Below are 14,423 nucleotides of genomic sequence, written 5' to 3' on the forward strand. Positions count from 1 at the left end.
CAGGAGGAGGTGATGGGGAGAAGGTGATGGGGAGAAGGTGATGGGGAGGAGGTGATGGGGAGGAGGTGACGGCCCCGGCCCTGCCCAGGGGACACGCTGGCAGCAGGGACGTCCCGCGGCCCAGCAGGGAAGGCAGAGGAGAGCGGGATCCATCCTCTGCCGCGGCAGGAGCGGCCCAGAGGGGAGCCGGAGCCCCCAGCACTCCCCTCCCTGCCCCTCATCCCCAGCTCATTAAGGCTCTCCCATTATTCTGACATTTTGTGCGCGTCACGTAGCGGGAAGAAGTAATTTACTTAGAAGAAATTAAAAGTTCATTTTAATTGAGCGCACACTGCAGTATGCAAATGCGGGCGCATTATGTACACTGATGCGGAGACAAAGGCTGTAATCAGCTGTTAACCCTTTCCGAGCCAGCCCCGCGCTCCTCCGCAGCGCCGGCGCCGCTCCGGCCACTCCGGAGACCCCCGAGCCACATTTGGGAGGTGCCCCTTGCCCGCAGCTCCGAGCAGGGGCAGCACACAGCCCCGGGCACCGCGCACGGCTGGGAGGCGGCACCAGGCAGGGATGCCCAGGGTGGAGTGTCCCCAAATCGCGGCGACGCGCTGGGATGGCTCCGAGCCAGCCACACGGGGGGGATGCTGGGGCAGGGCGGCTCCAGGGGTGGGGAAGGCGTTTGGGGGGGCTGGGATGGAGGTGCCAAGGGATATCCCTGGGGATACACGTCCAAAGGCCAGAATAGTAGTGCTCGTGGCTGCTGTGACCACCCTCAAATCCAAATACCATAGCTCTCGCTATGCAGGTATTTGGATTTGAGGGTGGTCCAGCTGCCACGAGCCCGTGCGATTCCCAACATCCTGTTGCTATTTTTTTAATGTTTTGGGTTTTTTTTTTTTTTTTTTACTACCTGTCAGACCTGGGAATTTTTTAATGGCAGTGCAAATGGAAGCGGCTCACAGATGCGAGATGACAGCCCGCTGCAGGAGACAGACAAATTACCTCCAACCTCGGCTCAAGACGCCCACAGACTACCAAACAAAGGGAGGTGGTGTTGGGGGGCTGCTGTGAGCTGTCCGGGCTCAGCCAGGCTCCCACCCTGCTCCTTGGGTGCTCCTTGGGTGCAGCATCTGTGGCACTGTGGATTCCATGGGGCATTCCTGCTGCAAGGGGCTTTGGGGAAGGCACAGGCTCATCCAACACCTCCCATGGGTGGATGATGCTAAAAATCAGAGCCCCGAGGGCAAAGGTGTCGCTTTGAAGGGGACACAGCAGGGATGACAGAGCGGACCCAGCCACTCTGTGCAGGAGGGATGACACCGTTGGGAATCCCTTCTCCTGGCTTTGCCGAGGATGGTGGGGATGGATCTGGGATCTGTCACCCTGAGGGGGTGACAATGGGTGGCTTTTCACTGGAACCACACGGGGGAAGGGCTGGGGGACACCTCGAAGCTGCCACCTCCACCTGAGCCACTCTTCATCTGCCTTGTGATGCCAGGAGCCACAGCCTGGTGCTCGCAGGGAGCTCCCGAGGGCAGCAGGGTGGCCGGCAGGGTTTCTTTGCTGTGTGCCACCTTTGCAGCCCGTGCCACGCAGCCTGGGCTAGCACGGAGCTCCCCAGGGCAGCAGGGTGGCCGGCAGGGTTTCATTGCTGTGTGCCACCTCTGCAGCCCGTCCCACGTGCCGGATCCGCCGCTCCAGATGGCACCCGGGAAAGAGTTAAGTCCGCTGTGATCAACAGCAAGAAGCAAGTGGTAAACAGTTTTTCTCTCCCTCTGCTAAATTAATATGCAAATTCCCCCCCCCCCCCTTCTCTCTCCCCCCCTCCTCGCTTCGAAATTAGCGAGGTAGAATGCTTGGGCTAATTATGCATTCAAACGAGCAGGCTTCGTTAATGTGGCACTAAGAGGAGCCTGAAAATGATTGTGAGACGATGAAATTGAAATTGGAGCACGGCACTTCTAATGCATCTGGAGTCACTCTTGCGTGCCCCGGCAGATGTAACCTGGCAGTGACCGGCAGCCCCCTCCCGTGCCCGGGCACCCGCAGCTCCCAGCACCCCAGAACCGCTCGGGCTCCCCCATCCCACTCCAAACCAGCTCCCAGCACCCCCTCGGCTCCCCCATCCCACTCCAAACCAGCCCCTTCACAGATTTCCCAGCCCGGTTCCCTAGACAGAAGGGTGGGATGGCCCTGTGCACACAGCGCTCCTGGTGTGGGGTGAGGATGGGGCAGACAGCCCAGAGCATCCCCAGGACACGGAGAAGGGTTGGATTAGGAGTGGTGGGGCTCCAGGTGAGCAAAGCAGGTGCTGGCACAGCCCTGGGAGAGTCCATGCAGGTCCCCTGGGTGCTGCTCCCAGTCTGAGCAGGGCGGGGAGCACATTCCTCCTTGCCAGGCAGAATCCTGGTCCCCAAGGCAGCCAGCAGGGCCTGGGTGTGTTTGGTGAAGCTCCACCTGTGCTTGCATGGATAAACCTCAGGGTGAATGAACCTGTTTCACTCCGGGGATGCTGAGTGCTGCTGGCTGCAGGAGGTCACAGGGGAAATCACATTCCCGTTGCCACATCCCAGGGGATTTGGTGCTCAGCAGCTGTTGGCACATCCCAGCAAGGACCAGGCTGGTGGCACATCTTCATCCATCACACCCTGAGAGCCCCAGGACTGTCCCACAGCAGGGAGGGGTGGCACAGTGACATCCAGGGCCAGGACGGCTCCTATGGGCCTGAGACCTGCAGAAGAGAAAAAGTTGAGGGTGACAGACAAACAGGGAGATGTTTTGTTTTTGGGGCTGTGTTAGGCTGAGCATGGGCAGCCAGCAGCTGCAGTGGGCACAGGGGATGATGAGGGATTCACAGGAATGCTGGCTCAGGATGTCACCAGCGCCATCTCCGCTGGGATAACTGCTCCCTGCCATCTGCACAGCCGGGATGCAGCCACCCAAGAGCTGAACCCAGCTTCCCATGAGACACAGCAGCACCAGCAGAGACTGGATGTGGTGTTAAATACTCATCAGAGGTGTGGGATTTACTGGGAGCATCCATTGGGAAGTGATGCCCCATCCACAGGGTGCTCGGCAGCCGGGGCCGGGCTGAGAGGGGTGGAAGGCAGCAGGAGAGGGCTGGATGCTCTGGGGGACGCTGTGGAGCCCCAAAGCAGAGGCACTGTGAGGAATGAATGGGGAGCTCCAGGCTTCAGGCACCCAACCACCGGGAATGGAGGGAAGGAGTAAACAGACAAGGAAATGAATAACACCCGGAAAGGAGGGAAAGGAGTGGGGGAGCTGCAGGGATACACATCCTGGAGGGGATGGTACCTGGAAGCAGGCTGGGTTGGAGAGGCATGGTTGGGTCCAGGGGGATGGATCCACATCCTGGAGGAGATGGGGTGGTTTGGTCAGCAGGAATACAGATCCTGGAGATGATGGTCCCCGGGAAAAGGGTGGGATGGAATGGCACGGTTTGGTCCAGGGGGATACAGATCCTAGAGGAGATATCTCTGAGAGTGGGCTGGTTGGAGTGGCATGGTTGGGTCAGGAAGGATACAGATCCTGGAGGAGATGATCCCTGGGAGCAGGGTGGGATGGAATAACAGGGTTTGGTCCCGCGGGATGTGGAGCTCCAGGAGTGATGTTCAAGCATCCCAGAGGGATGCTGAGCAGTCCTGAGGACACACACCTTGGCAGGGGAGGCTGCTGGGCTCAGAGTGAGCTGTGGTGTGCCTGGGCAGGGCCAGGGCATCCCAGGGACATCCCAGGGGCATCCCACGGGCACCGGACTTGGGGCTGGCACACAGAGGGGGTTGAGGAGGGGGTTATGGGGGGGTTGTAGAGGGGGTTGTGGAGGGGTTGAGGAGGGGTTGTGGAGTGTGGAGGGGGTTGTTTTCCTCCTCTCTCCGGTAATTTTTCCCTCTGACTATGATGCATAGCGGTGCTAATTCGGCACGTTGCCATTAATTCCAGCACAGCTGCCGCTCTCTCCCTCAAGGCATTTCGCTAATACTCGGCTTCAGAGCCTCTCAGCAAATTAACATCATTTGTTCTGCAGAACATGTTTTATTTCTACACTACATGCATAGCTTATTACTCCTCCAGAAACTCGGGGTGTGCAGGAGGCAGCGCCATGGGCACAGCCCTCCAGAGCCAGCCCTGCTCCCCAGCTCGCCGTGCCCACCCCTGGACGGGCACAGGGACACAGCCCAGCCCCTTGTGCCACCTCCCTGACCCCAGCTGGAGCTGCAGGGATTTCCTCCCAGTGCCAGGATGCCGTGGTGCTGTTGGAGCACCCAGGGCTGGTGATGTGAGGGGGGATGGTGGCAATGCTGGGTCAGTCACTGACTGGCATCTCCTGCATCCCCCTGGGTGATGCCACCTCTCAGCGCTCCCACATTTAGGATCAGAGCTGACAAGATCTCCCAGGATGTCAGGACCAGGCTGGGTGTGACACTGAAAGGAGCCAGGAGCCCCCAGCACCAGCAGGACAGCTCAGATCCTCAGGCAGCACCTCTGGGATGGAGGAGAGCACCTCCCACCAGGCCCTTGGGGCTGTTGGTGGGGGAGTGAGCTGGGCAGGGTGTCACCAGCCAGGCAGTGTCACCAGCCAGGCACACGGTGTCACCAGCCAGGCAGTGTCACCAGCCAGGCACAGGGTGTCACCAGCCAGGCAGAGTGTCACCAGCCAGACAGTGTCACCAGCCAGGCACGGTGCCACCAGCCAGGCAGAGTGTCACCAGCCAGACAGTGTCACCAGCCAGGCACGGTGTCACCAGCCAGACATGGTGTCACCAGCCAGGCAGAGTGTCACCAGCCAGGCACGGTGTCACCAGCCAGGCACAGGGTGTCACCAGCCAGGCACGGTGTCACCAGCCAGGCACAGGGTGTCACCAGCCAGGCATGGTGTCACCAGCCAGGCACGGTGTCCCCAGCCAGGCAGAGTGTCACCAGCCAGGCACGGTGTCACCAGCCAGGCACAGGGTGTCACCAGCCAGGCACACGGTGTCACCAGCCAGGCAGAGTGCCACCAGCCAGGCACGGTGTCACCAGCCAGGCACAGGGTGTCACCAGCCAGACATGGTGTCACCAGCCAGGCAGAGTGCCACCAGCCAGGCACGGTGTCACCAGCCAGGCAGAGTGTCACCAGCCAGGCAGAGTGTCACCAGCCAGGCATGGTGTCACCAGCCAGGCACAGGGTGTCACCAGCCAGGCACGGTGTCACCAGCCAGACATGGTGTCACCAGCCAGGCAGAGTGTCACCAGCCAGGCACAGGGTGTCACCAGCCAGGCACACGGTGTCACCAGCCAGGCACGGTGTCACCAGCCAGGCACAGGGTGTCACCAGCCAGGCAGAGTGTCACCAGCCAGGCAGAGTGCCACCAGCCAGGCACGGTGTCACCAGCCAGGCACGGTGTCACCAGCCAGGCACGGGGCCCTGCCACCACCCAGCAGCCCACAGCCCCTGCCAGCGACAGTTTCAGGTCTTTCGCTTTGATTAAGGTTATTTAAGCTTTTTACCAAAACATAAAACCTGATTGTTTGCATAAACAACCTAATTGGATTATAGTGCACAGCATCGCTAATGCCGCGGGCTGGCTGGGAGCCGGCGGGAGCGGGGAGCACCGGGAGCACCGGGAGCACCGGGAGCACCGGGAGCACCGGCGACACTGGGAGCACCGGGAGTACCGGGAGCACCGGGAGCACCGGCGGCACTGGGAGCACCGGGAGCACCGGGAGCACCGGGAGCAGCGGGAGCACCGGGAGCACCGGGAGCACCGGCGGCACTGGGAGCACCGGGAGCACCGGGAGCACCGGCGGCACCGGGATGGGCAGGGGTTGGTGACACCCCCCGGTGCGTTTGCACCCACCTGTCCCCTTCTCCCAGCCGTGTGGGACAGCGGTGTCCCCACCGTGGCTCTGTGCCCTTGGTGTCGCCTCAGCTGCAGGGCAGAGGGGACAAAGCCGCCGCTCGGGCAGGGCTGGTGGGAGGAGGAAGAGGAAGGTGGAGGAGCCGAGCGGGAAGCAGGGCCCGGGAGCTTTGCAGGAATGCTGCCTGCGCAGCGTTTCCATGGCTGGGAGCTGCAGAAGGCTTTCATGGCAAGAGGCGGAGAGGCTCCATGAATATTTCATTAGGAAAGCAATGTGGTGTGCTGCAGAGAACATCTGGCTGGAGTCCCTGGAGACCCCTGCCTTGTGCAGGAAGCAGGAACTGTGAAATACGGAGGAAAACGAGGGAGAGGGGGAGATGGGGGGATCATCCCGTGGCACGGCAGCGTTCCTGCCCTCTTGGCCCCGCACGGGGCTGGGGCTCTGTCCTCTGGGAATGACGGGAGCTGGAAGGGCTGTGCTGGTGCCACCCAGGTGGAGGGTCCTTCCCTGGACATTCTGGGGACCAGGCTGCAGCAGGGCACTGATTCACCCCGATATCCAGCGCAGGAATGGGCAGAGCTGCTCCTCCAGCTCAGAGCTGAGTGGCCGAGTGATCAGCCCAGCATTGGGATGGGATGGGATGAGAGGGAATGGGATGGGATGGGATGGGATGGGATGGGATGGGATGGGATGGGATGGGATGGATGGATGGAGTGGAATGGGACATCTCTTGCCACATCACTCCCAGGGAGAAGCTGATGCCCTCAAAGCTGGATGCTGGGATCCCTGCCCCAGCTCCTGCAGGTGATGGGTGCTGAGGGAGGTCTGTCCTGCTGGGACTGGTGCACAGTGGGCATCCCCAGGCACAGGGGTGTGGTGGGCACAGCCAGGGTGCAGAGCAGCAGGAATTGGGGTGCTGTGACATTTGGGATTGCCAGCATCCCAGTTTCCCTTCAGTGTCAGCTCCTTCCCCCAGCACGGGCCAGGTTTGGTGCCTGGGGGCCCTTTTGCAGCCACTTCACACCGTGCCAGTGCATTGGTGATGCCACGCTGCTCCTGGCTTGGGAATGGCTCCAGCATTGCTCCTGCACCCCGGGCAGGCAGGAAGGCACACAGCAGCACCAGCTCCCTGCCCTGCACCCCCCACCCCCTCCCCAGGGCTCCCCACTCCCCCCACACCCCCAGGCCCACACAAACACCCACTCACACCCCATCTCCTTCACCCAGCACCCCATGACCACGACCTTGGCATTGAGCGAGTCATGGCCATGGCACCACGAGCTTCCTGGCAGTCCTGCCCTTCCCTCCTCCTCCTCCCCAGCACGGTGATGGACGTGGGGGATCTCTGCCCACCCTCCCTCTGTCCTTCTCACCCAGCCACCAGGCTGTGCTCCGGGGCAGCCCTGGGCTGGGAGCAGGGCGCGTTTCCCACGTGCCAGCACTGCTGGCGGCAGGACTTTGGCTCGGCAGGACTTGGGCTCGGCAGACTTTGGCTCAGCAGACTTTGGCTCGGCAGACTTTGGCTCGCACCTCCCTTCCCGCAGCCCCTCTGGCCGGGGCCCCTCTGCTGCCGGCAGACAAAGCCCAGCCAGACAAAGCCCCAGCCTCGCTCGCCGACCCCGCGTGCTGCAGAGCCTCCGTGCAGCCCCACGGTGAGCCCGGCTGGCACCTGGAGCCCGTGACTGCCCGTGCCAGGGCAGGGAAGGGCTGTGGGACAGGCCAGGGCAGGGAAGGGCTGTGGGACAGGCCAGGCAGGAGCTGGCGGGCCAGGCCGGGTGGGAGATGGCGGGACAGGCCATGCAGGAGATGTAGGGATGGCAGGGAGGCCGCGGGCAAGCTGTGCGGAGCCTGGCACAGACACATGCATGCACACGCACACCCTGCACAACGAGGGCACGTACCTCTGTCCTCTCTGGCTCCCCATGCCGTGTCTCCTCCTCGCTGCCTGTTCTCCATGTGCCATCCACCCTGCCCTGGCCACACCGTGCTTCCTCCTCGCTGCCATCCTCCATGTGCCATCCATCCTGCCCTGGGCACGCCGTGCCTCCTCCTCGCTGCCCGTCCTCCATGTGCCCGCGCTGCCAGAGCCTCCTCTCCGCCGCCGCTGGGTTTTGGCCCCCGCTGCCTGCTGGCGTTTTGGCAGCCTCGCCGCTCCAGCGATGGCATGTGTCCATTATTTTTTTTTCCTCTCCTCTCTCCCTTTCACAATCCGTCCTCCCCAGCCTTCTCTGCCGGTGCCTCCGGAGCCGCCTGCGGTGCCAGCTCGCAGGGAAATTGGCAGCGAGCGCGGCACAGGGATCCTCCCGCAGCTGACGGAGCCCTGCCAGGCGCAGGCAGCCCTTCTGCCAGCCACCAGCCTTGGCACGGGGGGCCGGGGGGCTGCAGGGGGCTGCCGAGCCTTGGCAGCCCTTCCCCGGCACGGCGCGCCCCGGCTCCGCTGCCAAGCGCCAAACGGGGGGAGGAAAAGGGGAGAGGGCAGAGAAAGGAGTTGGCATCGCCGTGCCCGGTGGCTGGGACCCACCAGGGACCCCTTCCCTTCGCCAAGGCCAGCTGGGCGACGTCCTGGACCTCCAGAGCCCGTCCGTGGTGCCAACGTCGCGGGCAGGGGCTCAGCCCCATGTGCCCCACGTTGTGCCCCCAGCCCGGTGGGGAAGCCATGGCAGGGATGGCAGGGATGGCAGGGGTGGCAGGGATGGCAGGGATGGCAGGGGTGGCAGGGGTGGCAGGGATGGCAGGGATGGCAGGAGCCGGCACAGCCCAGCGACGCTGCGTGGCGAGCACGGCTCCCACAGACACACCTCTTACCCAGCATCCGTCTGCTGCACAGGGGGGCCCGGGAAATTGGGAAGGGGAGAGCGGAGGAGGGACTTGTGGTGATGGGTGGGGGTTTTGGGGTGCCCTCTGGCCGTGTGCCGCCTGGCACGGCCATCCCAGCCTCGTGCAACGGAGCATCCCCAGCTCGTGCCAAATCCTGGCCCCAGTGGCTCAGTCATGCCATGGCTCCATCCTGGCCAGCCATCGGCGTGGCAGCCAGCCCTGCTTTCACAGCTCTTCCTCCCAAAGCTCCTGGTTTGGGTGTCCTTTTGGAGGTAGAAGTGGGCATGTGGCTTGTGCCTCCAGTGCAGTGTGGCTGCTCCTGGTGCCAGTGCCTTTAGAGGGCCTTAAGGCCAAGGGAATGGGGTGGGAATTGCCAGGAGGAGACAAGGAACAGCTCCTACTCAGTTTCTCCCAAAATGAATCATTTACTGGGAGCCACATTCACTGGGGCAGGCACCAGGAGCACGCAAAGAGCAGCGGCCGTCCCTGGCTAACAGCCTTGCCCCTGATCAAGGATGTCTTTATGGAATCTTTGCCTCTGATCAGGGATGTCTTTATGGAATCTTTGCCCCTGATCAGTCTCCATGTCTTTATGGAATCTTTGCCCCTGATCAGGGATGTCTTTATGGAATCTTTGCCCCGATCAGTCTCCATGTCTTTATGAAGCTGGCAGGAGGAGCCAGGAGCCCTCCATGGCAGGATGGGGTGTGAGTGAGTCCCACTGGCCCTTCCCATCCTCCTGCCACACTTTCCCGGTGCCTCTGGCACATCCCAGCCCGGGGATGTGGCATCTCCTGGGATGGCAGTGATGTTTGTGCCATCCCGACGTGCCCCGTGCCCCCGTGCCCCGGTGGCTGTCCCGGCCTGCCCGTGTCACACGTGCGCCTGCCATTTCCTCAGATAAGCAGCTAATCTCCATCAATCATCATTCCGGGCAATTATCATAATAGGGCCATTTTGCACTTATCCTCGCCACGTGACGCAGGAGCCACTTAGGGCTGCACTTCACTGCGAGCTGCTCCGGTCCCCGGGGAGTCCCCATGGCAATCGTGTCCCCTGCAGGGCCCTGGGGACACAGCGGCCCTGCAGCGGCTCGGGGATGCTCCAGGATGCTCCTGCCGGGAGGGATGCAGGCAAGGAGGGAGCTCTGAAACGCGGGGGAAAACACAGGGAGAGCCTGTCCCTGCCACGGGAGCAGCAGCAGCACAGGCTTAAACCCGAACTGGGGACACTCCGTCTGCTTTCTGCCACCATAGGGGCCTGGTGGCATCGGGTGATGCTGATCCCCCGTGGCTGTGGCAGGGGACAGGGCCAGCAGCCCCTGGTGACCTTCACAGCCTGGCAGGGAGCAGCTGAGGGAGGCTGGGAAGGCACCAGGGCCTCGGTGGGGATTAGGGGCCAGCAGATGGAGGGAGATCAAACGTTTCACTGCCCCTTGTTTACAACATCCTGCTGGGATGGGGACCCCCAGCACTGCTCTGGCTCTGTCCCTCACAGGGCGGGGGCAGGATGGGGATAGGGACACACTTCCATGGTTTTGGGGTGTCCCAGTGGGATGAACAGGCTCCCACCTTGCTGTGCTGCATCCTCACTCCAAGCAGTGCCACAGTGGAAGCTGCCAGTGCCTCCATCCCATCCCATCCCATCCCATTATCCCATTATCCCATCCCATCCCATCCCATTATCCCATCCCATCCCATCCCATCCCATTATCCCATCCCACAGCACTGGGATGAACTCTCTGTCACCCTGAGCATTCCCTCACCCCGCACTGTTTGTGCTGTTTACACCACCCCAGTAATTACTTCCCTTTTTTTTTTACTTTAATAAATACGGATGCGCCACAAGTAAACTCCAGCGCAATGAAAGCTTTCTCTGGCTGCATAATTAACCACCGAGCTGAGCAGGGTGAGGAGGGCAGGCACAAAACCCTCCCGTCCTCTGGGGCTGCGGGCTCACACTTGGCTGGGAGGGACCCGGGAAGCCGCGGTGGCAGCTTGGGGACAGCCCTGGGGACTGGGGCTGGGTCAGCTGTGAGGGCCCTTCCCTTCCCTTCCCTTCCCTTCCCTTCCCTTCCCTTCCCTTCCCTTCCCTTCCCTTCCCTTCCCTTCCCTTCCCTTCCCTTCCCTTCCCTTCCCTTCCCTTCCCTTCCCTTCCCTTCCCTTCCCTTCCCTTCCCTTCCCTTCCCTTCCCTTCCCTTCCCTTCCCTTCCCTTCCCTTCCCTTCCCTTCCCTTCCCTTCCCTTCCCTTCCCTTCCCTTCCTTTCCCTTCCCTTCCCAAACCTTCCCAAACCTTCCCAAACCTTCCCAAACCTTCCCAAACCTTCCCTTCCCAAACCTTCCCAAACCTTCCCTTCCCAAACCTTCCCTTCCCTTCCCTTCCCAAACCTTCCCTTCCCAAACCTTCCCTTCCCTTCCCTTCCCTTCCCTTCCCTTCCCTTCCCAAACCTTCCCTTCCCAAACCTTCCCTTCCCAAACCTTCCCTCAGCACTGTCCCTGGGGACATGGCTGGCTCCAGATGGCCGCTGGCACCAGGTGCTGGGCTGGGGTGGCACAGGGTGGCTGGGGTGACATCAGCTGTGTGTGACGTCCCGGCCAGCTGGCCCTGCCGCCCTCGGGGGGGGCACGGCCCTGTCCCCTCCACGGAGAGGGTCCTGGCTGGAGGGGCCACTCCTGGCTCATCCTTGGATGTCCCAGTGCTGTCCCCAGCTCTGTGCCCGCTGTCCCTGCCAGTCTGTGTGCCACCACGGGGGGGTTGGCACCAGAGACCTCCCCATGGGCACACACTCCAAGGAGGGGGCTCAACCCTGTGAGGAGAGCTGTGCCATGGGGAGCTGTGCCATGGGGAGCTGTGCCATGGGGAGCTGTGCCATGGGGAGCTGTGCCATTGAAAGCAGTGACTTGGGGAGCTGTGCCATGGAGAGTCTTGCCATGAGGAGGGAGTTGTGTCATGAGCAGGGACCTGTGCCATGGAGAGCTGTGCCATGGAGAGCTGTGCCATGGAGAGCTGTGCCATAGAGAGCCATGCCATGAAGAGGGAGCTGTGCCATGAGCAGGGAGTCATGCCATGGAGAGCTGTGCCATGAGGAGGGAGCCATGCAGGATTGTTGGGCGCAGGCGTTGGGTGCAGGATTGTTGGGTGCAGCATTGTTGGGTGCAGGAGCACTGGGTGCAGGATTGTTGGGTACAGGTGTTGGGTGCAGGAACATTGGGTGCAGGAACATTGGGTGCAGGAGCATTGGGTGCAGCATTGTTGGGTGCAGCTTTGTTGGGTACAGGATTGTTGGGTGCAGGATCACTGGGTACAGGATTGTTGGGTACAGGATTGTTGGGTGCAGGATCACTGGGTACAGGATTGTTGGGTACAGGATTGTTGGGTGCAGGATCACTGGGTGCAGGATGGTTGGGTGCAGGATCACTGGGTGCAGGATGGTTGGGTACAGGATTGTTGGGTGCAGGATCACTGGGTGCAGGATGGTTGGGTGCAGGATCACTGGGTGCAGGATGGTTGGGTGCAGGATCACTGGGTGCAGCATTGTTGGGTACAGGACCGTTGGGTGCCTCCCCCAGCGCTGGGATCCCGGCCCTGTTTCCGCTCCCAGCCCCGGTGGAAACACACCTGGGGGGTGGGTGGGGGTCACCGCGGCCGTGCCGCTTCACGGCCCGCTGGGCACAGCCGGGCAGCTTGGCTCGGTGTGCCATGTGCCGTGTGCCATGTGCCATGTGCCACCACAGGACCTCCGTGCGGCCCCGCATGGCTGTGTGTCCCCAGGGTGGCTGTGTGTCCCCTGGGTGCCTGTGCATCTCTGGGATGTCTGTGCCCCTCTGGGATGCCCATGTGTGAGTGTTACCCGAGCCCAGGCCATGCCTGTCCCCTGCCCACACCCCCACATCCCCACATCCCCCAGAGCAGGCCCATGGCCCCGGGCCCGCGGGGCACAGCTGGAGCTCCACACCCGCCCGCCGTGCCATCCGAGGGTGACACTCCGGGGGCTGCAGGCACAGTCAGCCCCGCGGAGTCCCGGCCCCGCCCCCCGTGGGCGTTTTGGGGCCAAACCCCCACAAATGAGGCACGGCCTGGCGGAACGTTCGTGCGCGGAACCTTCGAGTCGCGGCGCCGCGTTCCCGCCGGAGCTGTGCGCGGCCGGAGCGGTCCCCCGGCGGCAGGTGAGGCCCCACGGGGCTGCGGGAGGCGGCGGGGCCGGGATGGCCCCGGGATGGCCCTGGCATGGCCCCGGGATGGCCCTGGCATGGCCCCGGGATGGCCCAGAGCCGGGACGAGCCGGGGCCCGCTGCCCTCGGCCCGCTGCGCTCGGACCGGGCCCTCGTTCCCCGCGGGAGCCGCTGGCTGCAGGGCCTGCGGCGGGGCGGCCCCGGTTCCTCGGCAGCTCCGCGCGGTTTGTGCCCGTTCCTGCTCCGGGATGTGCCGTGAGTTGGCTGAGAGCTGCAGGGGGGAAATCCGCTCCGGAGTGAGAGGAGAATAAAGCCCTGAGGGTGGGCAGGCCCTGGCACAGGTGCCCAGAGCAGCTGTGGCTGCCCCTGGATCGCTGGCAGTGCCCAAGGCCAGGCTGGACAGGGCTGGGAGCCCCTGGGACAGTGGGAGGTGGCACTGGATGGGCTTTAAAGTCCCTTCCAATCCAAACCTTTCCCTGTTTTTTGTTTTGTTAGAAGGGAAGAACAGTCAGCATCTCGGGCATTATTTGATGCCTTTCCCAAGTCCCTTAGGTACTTCATGATTTTCTAATAAAGTAATTTTTGTGATTTTCTAAGAATGCAGTATTTTATCTCTGTTGTAGAAACAGCCAGGAATCCTTTTGTGCTCCCGTGCCTGTAAATGAGGCAAGGGTGGAGTCCTGCAGGACAGGCTCACCCTGGCAGCTACCCAGTCACGGCTGGAGCCATGATTATTCCTGTAATAACTCACCTTGGAGCAGCTCAGAGTAGCTCCAAAGATCATTCTCCTCCAGGAAATGCATTTTATGCCCTTTGTGCTCAGAAAGTGCAGAGGGCTGTGCAGTGGGTCAGCTCCCAGTTTGCATGGGTTTTGTTGTGCTGGGAGCTGGGGAGAGCCCTCCAGCTGCTTTGAGATCTTCAGCCTTAGGAGGAGGAGGAGGAGGGCTTGGATTTTCCCTTCCAGGGGATTTGAACCTTCCCTTCCAAGGCAGCAGAGCCGCATCTCTGCCCTGCCCTCACCTTCCCAGGGATCCAGGGACAGGTCTTGTTTCCAGGTATGCTGTGCTGGAGTTTGTGGCACCAGTGATCCCTGAGCAGCAGGAGGGGATGGCAAACAGCCCCTGGATTTACCCCATGTGTAAATGGGGTAAATCTGCAGCCCAGCTCTGGAACACTCAGCATTCCCAGGCCTTCTGGAGGTGCTGCTGTGGATTGCTCCATTAAACACAGACTGGTGGAACAGGGTAATTTGATTTTTGGAAGGAGCTGGAGGAACAGTGAGAGCATCGGCCACACTGGTCCCACGCAAAACCAGCTTCCAGTTCATGCTCCTCATCATGCTCAGGGCACTGACACCTTGCCATGGCCACAGCTTCACTTTAGGGTGAGAACTAGGCCAGGTTTTTGCATTTCAGGCTCTCCAGAGCAATGCAGAGACATCACATGAGCTCTGCCTTGAGCTGCTTTGTTTTTTTCCATGCCGGTGACAAACGTCGGGAGTTCCCACGCTCACCCGCTCTGGGGCTGCAGCCTCTCTGCTCCCCCAGATGTTTCCACCCTAAATCACCTGCTTGTTTTGCA

The sequence above is a fragment of the Ammospiza caudacuta genome, chromosome 13 (assembly GCF_027887145.1).
Source record: "Ammospiza caudacuta isolate bAmmCau1 chromosome 13, bAmmCau1.pri, whole genome shotgun sequence".
NCBI classification, from domain to species: Eukaryota; Metazoa; Chordata; class Aves; order Passeriformes; family Passerellidae; genus Ammospiza; species Ammospiza caudacuta.